Source organism: Anarrhichthys ocellatus, unplaced genomic scaffold (genome assembly GCF_004355925.1).
Source record: "Anarrhichthys ocellatus isolate YVR2014 unplaced genomic scaffold, GSC_Weel_1.0 scaffold76, whole genome shotgun sequence".
Taxonomy (NCBI): Eukaryota; Metazoa; Chordata; class Actinopteri; order Perciformes; family Anarhichadidae; genus Anarrhichthys; species Anarrhichthys ocellatus.
In genome coordinates this window covers 1614398-1620397 of record NW_022280106.1, presented here as the reverse complement: position 1 = coordinate 1620397, position 6000 = coordinate 1614398, and positions in this window count along the sequence as shown.

The following is a 6000-nucleotide window of genomic DNA, read 5'->3' as shown; positions in this document are numbered from 1 at the left end:
TGTGCGTGATGAAAAGCTGCATTGGGAGTTGGAATCTCATCTCTGTTATTTGGAATGTCATCACATTCTATGAGGCTGGGTAGTGGGATGCTGACGGTCCTATCCAAAGATTCCACAATGTAGCCACTGGCCCTTCTTCCTGTCGCTTTCTTTACTCCAGCACATGTTTTCAATGAGTAAGGAGCACTTGGACTTTGGTCGTTGAAGACTTTGAAGAACTGTGAATGAACTAGTGATCTGTTGCTCTCTTCGTCCAGAATCACATACATCTTCACTGCTTTGTCAGCGTGGCCGGCTGGATACACTTTCACGAGGGATACTTTAGAGCAGGATCGGTCCGTCACGTCTCCGCCACAGACATCTGTACATTTGGTGGTGACATGGGGTTGTGGAGAGCTATCCTCCTCCCCGCCATGCTCTGGAGCCGAGTCCGTGCCTTCAACCCAGGGTGCAGGTCCAGGGTGAAGCGCTGTGTGATGTTTCTCACTTTTACATTCATAACATCGAACATTAAATGTGCAGTTCCTTGCAATGTGTGATGATGAAGCACAGCATTTGAAACAGACATTATTCTCTTTTAAGAATGTCTTACGGTCTTCGATGGGCTTTTCTCTGAATGCACGGCATTTGCGTATAGGGTGAGGTTTTTTATGGATTGGACACAGTTTGTCACAGTCATCGAATTTCGTTGAGGGCTCCCTAGGATCAGAGATGGCTTTTGGAAATATCTCTTTTTTGTGAAAAGAGACTTCTCGCTGTCTGTTTGGCTTCCAAGCTGTTTTTTCTGTCCTGGGAGACAGGTCTAAGTGAAAAAAGTTGAAACTTGGGTCATTTTTGACACTAGCTTCATGGCTAACAAAGTTTACGAAGCAGGCAAAGGGGGGATATGAAACGTGATATTGCCGCTTGTAGGATGCCCCAACTGACGCCCACTTTTCCTGCAGACCGATGGGGAGCTTCTGTACAATTGGGTTGACGCCTCTCGCTGTATCGAGTAAAGAGAGGCCGGGCAGGTCTCCTTCAGCTTTGGCTGACTCTAGTTCCATTAAAAGATCACTCAACTTTGTTAATTTAGAATAATCTCGATGTGTTATTTTTGGAAAGGCGTCGATACGTTTGAACAGAGCATCTTCTATTACTTCTGCAGAGCCATAAGTTTGTTCAAGTCTGTCCCATATCATAGCCAAGCCTGCTAATGGATGATTGATGTGTATTGCTCTTATGTGCTCGACGTGTTCTGCTGACTTTTTGCCGAGCCACTTAAACAGGAGATCCATTTCTTCGCTTGGTGCCAGGTCCAAACCTCTGGTTGCGTTTTGAAAAGAGCGTTTCCAGGCTCTGTAGTTCTGAGGTCTGTCATTGAATTGAAGTAGGCCTGTTGCCACAAGCTCACGACGAGCAAAATATCTCACAAAGTCGCTAATGTTGGAGTTGTTATTATCGGTGTTTGAAGATGTGGGATAAGATTTAAGAGCAGGATGACCTTTGTCGTTTTGAGGTTCAAGACCTTGCTCAGGAGTGGCATTGTGATTGTCAAACCGAACATTGCGTGTCCTATCGACCTTTTCATCTTTGTAGATGTAAGGCTGCTGTGAGGTGAGACGAGTTGGTTGAGAAGCTGCATTATGGCCATGTGTATGATGGGAAGCTATATTGGCTTGGGTCGGATGGAATGAGTTGGCTTCAGATTTGATAGATGAAGCTGAAGTTTCGTAGTTAGGGCTTGGCCTTCTTTTTGTTGCAACACCATCATCAAGTAGCTGAGCGTCTGCGTTTTGTGGTTCGGCTTGGTCAATCACGTGTTGTTCTGTGCGTTGTGCAGCTTCCAAAGGACTGGAGTCCAAATTTAACATGAAACTATGTCTTTCACTGTTTGCATCTACCGCAGCTTCAAGGGTTTCGGCCTCAGCTACGGCTGCAGCTGTCTCTTTCTTGTAATTGAGCATTTCTATTGAGGCTTCTAGCTTAGCTTTTTCTAGCTTGAGGCTCATTTCCTCTTCGGCGTAGGACATGCGTGCCTTTGCTGCCTCTGCTCTCGCTCTTGCTTTTGCTGCGGCAGACCCCATTGATGATACGCTTGAGTATGTAGTAGAACATGTAGCGCGGGACCGCGTCTTTAATGAAGTTGCTTTCTCGGACATGGTGTTGTCTGGTGTCGTACCTCTGTTTAGACACCACTGTGATGATCATCCACTGGCTGCATGTGATGACGTTGTTAGTAGCGTCTGTCAGCTGGCTGCGTTATCTTGCCCGCTAGAAAGCCATTGTTTTACTGTGCTGCCCTCAGTATATGTGCTGTGATACACCTTGGCAGTTAGACAAACTCCTTCCTGACATCACGACTCTGAAGACAGTGCCCGTTGCCCACAGGTTTAATGACGTAAGAAAGAGTAAAACTAAAACACACAAAAGGCATAATGAATACAAATAAAATGATTTCTCTTTAACCTTACACATACACACAATGTACATATACTGATTCTTCAATGAAATACATTGCTTTGTTTTTAATCGCTGCTTTTTATGTATTTACTGCTGATATGAACTTTAACAACAGTCATAGCGGAGTTACTAATGACTCGATGGACTTTGTGCATAAAACTTCCCAAAACTAAACATTGTCACAAAAATAATCATCTGCGATCATAAGTAACAATAAAAGAAATCAATACATACCAATGATGCAATGATGCTATCAAAAGGCATAAGATGCAGGCAGACTCAACTGGATTGGAAAACTACCGAAAACAGCGGCTCTGAGCCACGCTCTTCCTTCACTTCCTGATTATAAGTCACCTGACATGTTACAGGACACTTCCTGTTTCAAAATAAAACGTATAACATACTGACTTAACAATTGTAACAAAACTATGTTGAATACACTTATTGTAAGTCGCGTTGGATAAAAGCGTCTGCTAAATGACTGTAATGTAATGTGTGTGTGCATGTGTAGGCATATGTTTTTGTTTTCTTTTTATTTAGCCAGTAGTGTTAATGATAGTTGTAAATTACATTTTTCTTTTTTTTTCAGAAACGTAACATTCTGATTCCATGGGAAGATGTATAAATAGACATTTTAAGGACATCCTGTGCGTGACGCTAACGCTCTTTTGGCTTTTCTGGTATCATTTCAATGCCACAGGGTTACAGTGAAACTGCAGCAGCTAGGTTTAGGCAAAATATCCACTTAGGTTTAGCAAAACATCTTGGTTGACAAAAAAATTAGGTAAACTAAGTAAATCATAAAGACAAAAATAAGTAAGGAAAACACGTAACTTCCAAATAACTCAACAACACTTTGGGACACAACGGTCTCGAACAGCAGCCTCCTGGTTTGTTTGACCCAACACTTCCCCTTCCACCCATCATTGTAGTCTTTCTTAGTTTTATACTTCGTCACTTACTTTGTGTAGCATATTCACACCTATGTCTTTACATTGAAGGGAAACATCAATGGAAACATTTTATCACAGATTAAGTTCTTTTTGACATATCAACCAGGAGACTGCTGTTTGTGTCCAATGTGAACCAAGTACTTTTGTTGCCTAAACCTAACCAAGTACTTTTGTTGCCTAAACCTAACCAAGTACTTTTCTTATTTTTACTTCTGTTCACTGCTTAGTTTTGTTTTAAATTCGTCATCATTTTTTTTCTTTTTTTGCGAATCAATCACGGTAAATGCATTTCCCCACCCCTAGTGTCCAGTCAGTCCAATCACCTTTACATTACAACTAGTGCTGGGCAAGTTAACGCATTATTATCACGTTAACGTATTCATTAATTAACGCCGACAATTATTTTATCGGGCCTTAACGCATTTTTCTTTTTTTATTATTAAGCGGACATTTTTAACACAAGAACCAGGCAGCGAGCGGTGAACAGCTGTGTTTGTGTTTGTGTGTGTGTGTGTGGTGTCACGTCCTTCTCTTCCTGCTGCTGCTGCCCCCCTCCTCATACAAGTTACTGCCTCCAGGTTCCCTTGCTTCACCTACATTGCCCTGGGTCCTAAGTTCCTCCATGTACAGCTTCTTATCACCCTCTATGTACCAACGTACATTTATAACAAATACCACACCTATTAGAGTTTTTAAAGTGTTTTGTTTGTAATATGTATAATAATCACATCATTTAGTTATCACTACTGAGAATTCAACAAACATAAAAACATGACGTAGATAGGTTTGCAGTTTTCAAGGTGTATATTTCAAATTGCATCTCTTACACACATGAAGATAAAGTTATGAACACCGGCTGAATATCTATTATCAGAATCATTATAACTGTGTTATAACTGCTACTGTGTAAAGAGAATACTGCTGTTAAAAAGAACCTGATTTGTTTAAAGTGTTTGCAAACCAAATGTTATTGCACTTTTGTTCATATAGCAGTACTTTTAAAATAAAAGTGCACAATACACTGCTTTTGAATTCATTATTGAATTTTGCGCATAACAATTAGATTAATCACGATTAAAAGTTTGAATCGTTGCCCAGCACTAATTACAACTTAACGGCTACATCATGTCAATGCATCAGAGACAGGAGACTGTGAACCATATGTCCTTTAAATTAGTGGAAAATAATGATAATTAATGCTGTCAAAATATATATATTGTTTCGATACATATGGGATATTTCAAGAGTTAAATAAGTACCGCCCTTAGATGAACAAACTCGAATTAGGTGCCTTTTGTTTTTACCATGTGCAGAACATACTGTATATTGTCTCCACCCTGAGAGCTCATACAGTGGGACAGTAGACGTCTGTTAGCTTAGCCCATGCTAGTCAGGTTATCCAGGATGTATAGCGCTTTCTGCAAAAAAAAATATTTGGAGGAGCCTCCCACTTCATTTCGATCTTTTGTGACAGCGACAGAGTGGAATAGACAGAAACTGAGTATTGAAACATTACGTCATGCAACTCTGGTTGAACAATAATATCACACAAACTATACAAATGCTAAACCAAACCAAATAGTACTGCTGGCTCTAAAGGTTAATTGAAGTGAATTGTGAACAATAGCAATGAAAGAGCATTACTGACATTGATTGTCTTGTTTTATTTTCAGCAGATACATTTTGCATATTTTAAAAATAGTTACTCTGGGAAGTGAAACATTTCTAATCTTTTGTTGTTTTCCTACTCTGCTGAAAACATACTAACTTGTGACCCTGTGGATTTTATGAACACATTGGTGAAGTGATTTATCAGTCCAATCCTTGACTGTACTCTGTGTGCCCTCATTCACACTCTGTACAAGCAACAATGGATGGAAAGAGAAAAGAAAAAGCTCATCTCCTCCTGTGTCTCTTTCTAAGATTTATGACAAACATGTCCTCGTGCACACTCTGGTGGGTCTCAGGGTGGGTTCCCTCTCTCTTGTTTATCACTTTTCCATTTTTAACCTGCAGGTATGGGGCCACAGTAAATCAGAGCAACCCGTACCTTGTCATCATGCGATTACCTGCTGCAAAATAAGGTGACTGGATGTCTGACCAGGAAAATAGAAGCAACACACACACACACAGAGACAGCTGTGTGTGTGGGTGAGAGAGCGTGTGTGTGTGTGGTTAGGCTTGGCTCCAGCACCTTGCAGTCATTCTTTAAAAGCAGGAATTATGATGGCAGATGGAACCAATGCAATAACTGAGTTTATATGCGTGCAAGCAGCTCTGCCCCACATTCACATGCAACATCGGTGTAATGGATGACTCCCTGCAGCTTTTAACAACTGTATGTTTTGCCTTTTAAAGTGCATGGCCCACCCACCTGCGCTGATGCTAATTGCAGGCTAAGCTCGGCACTCCAGCTGTGCCCTTATCAGATGAAGCACTGTGGGTAATGCCTTCTTCACCTCTTCCTCTGCCACACTGATAGTGCTCACCTTTGCACTCCACAATCACAGAGAGGGCATTCCACTTGCTGATATGAATGTGGTGTTATTGTTGTCTATTTTGTATTCAACGTTGATAGAGCACAACCAGGATTTTCTTTCCAGAA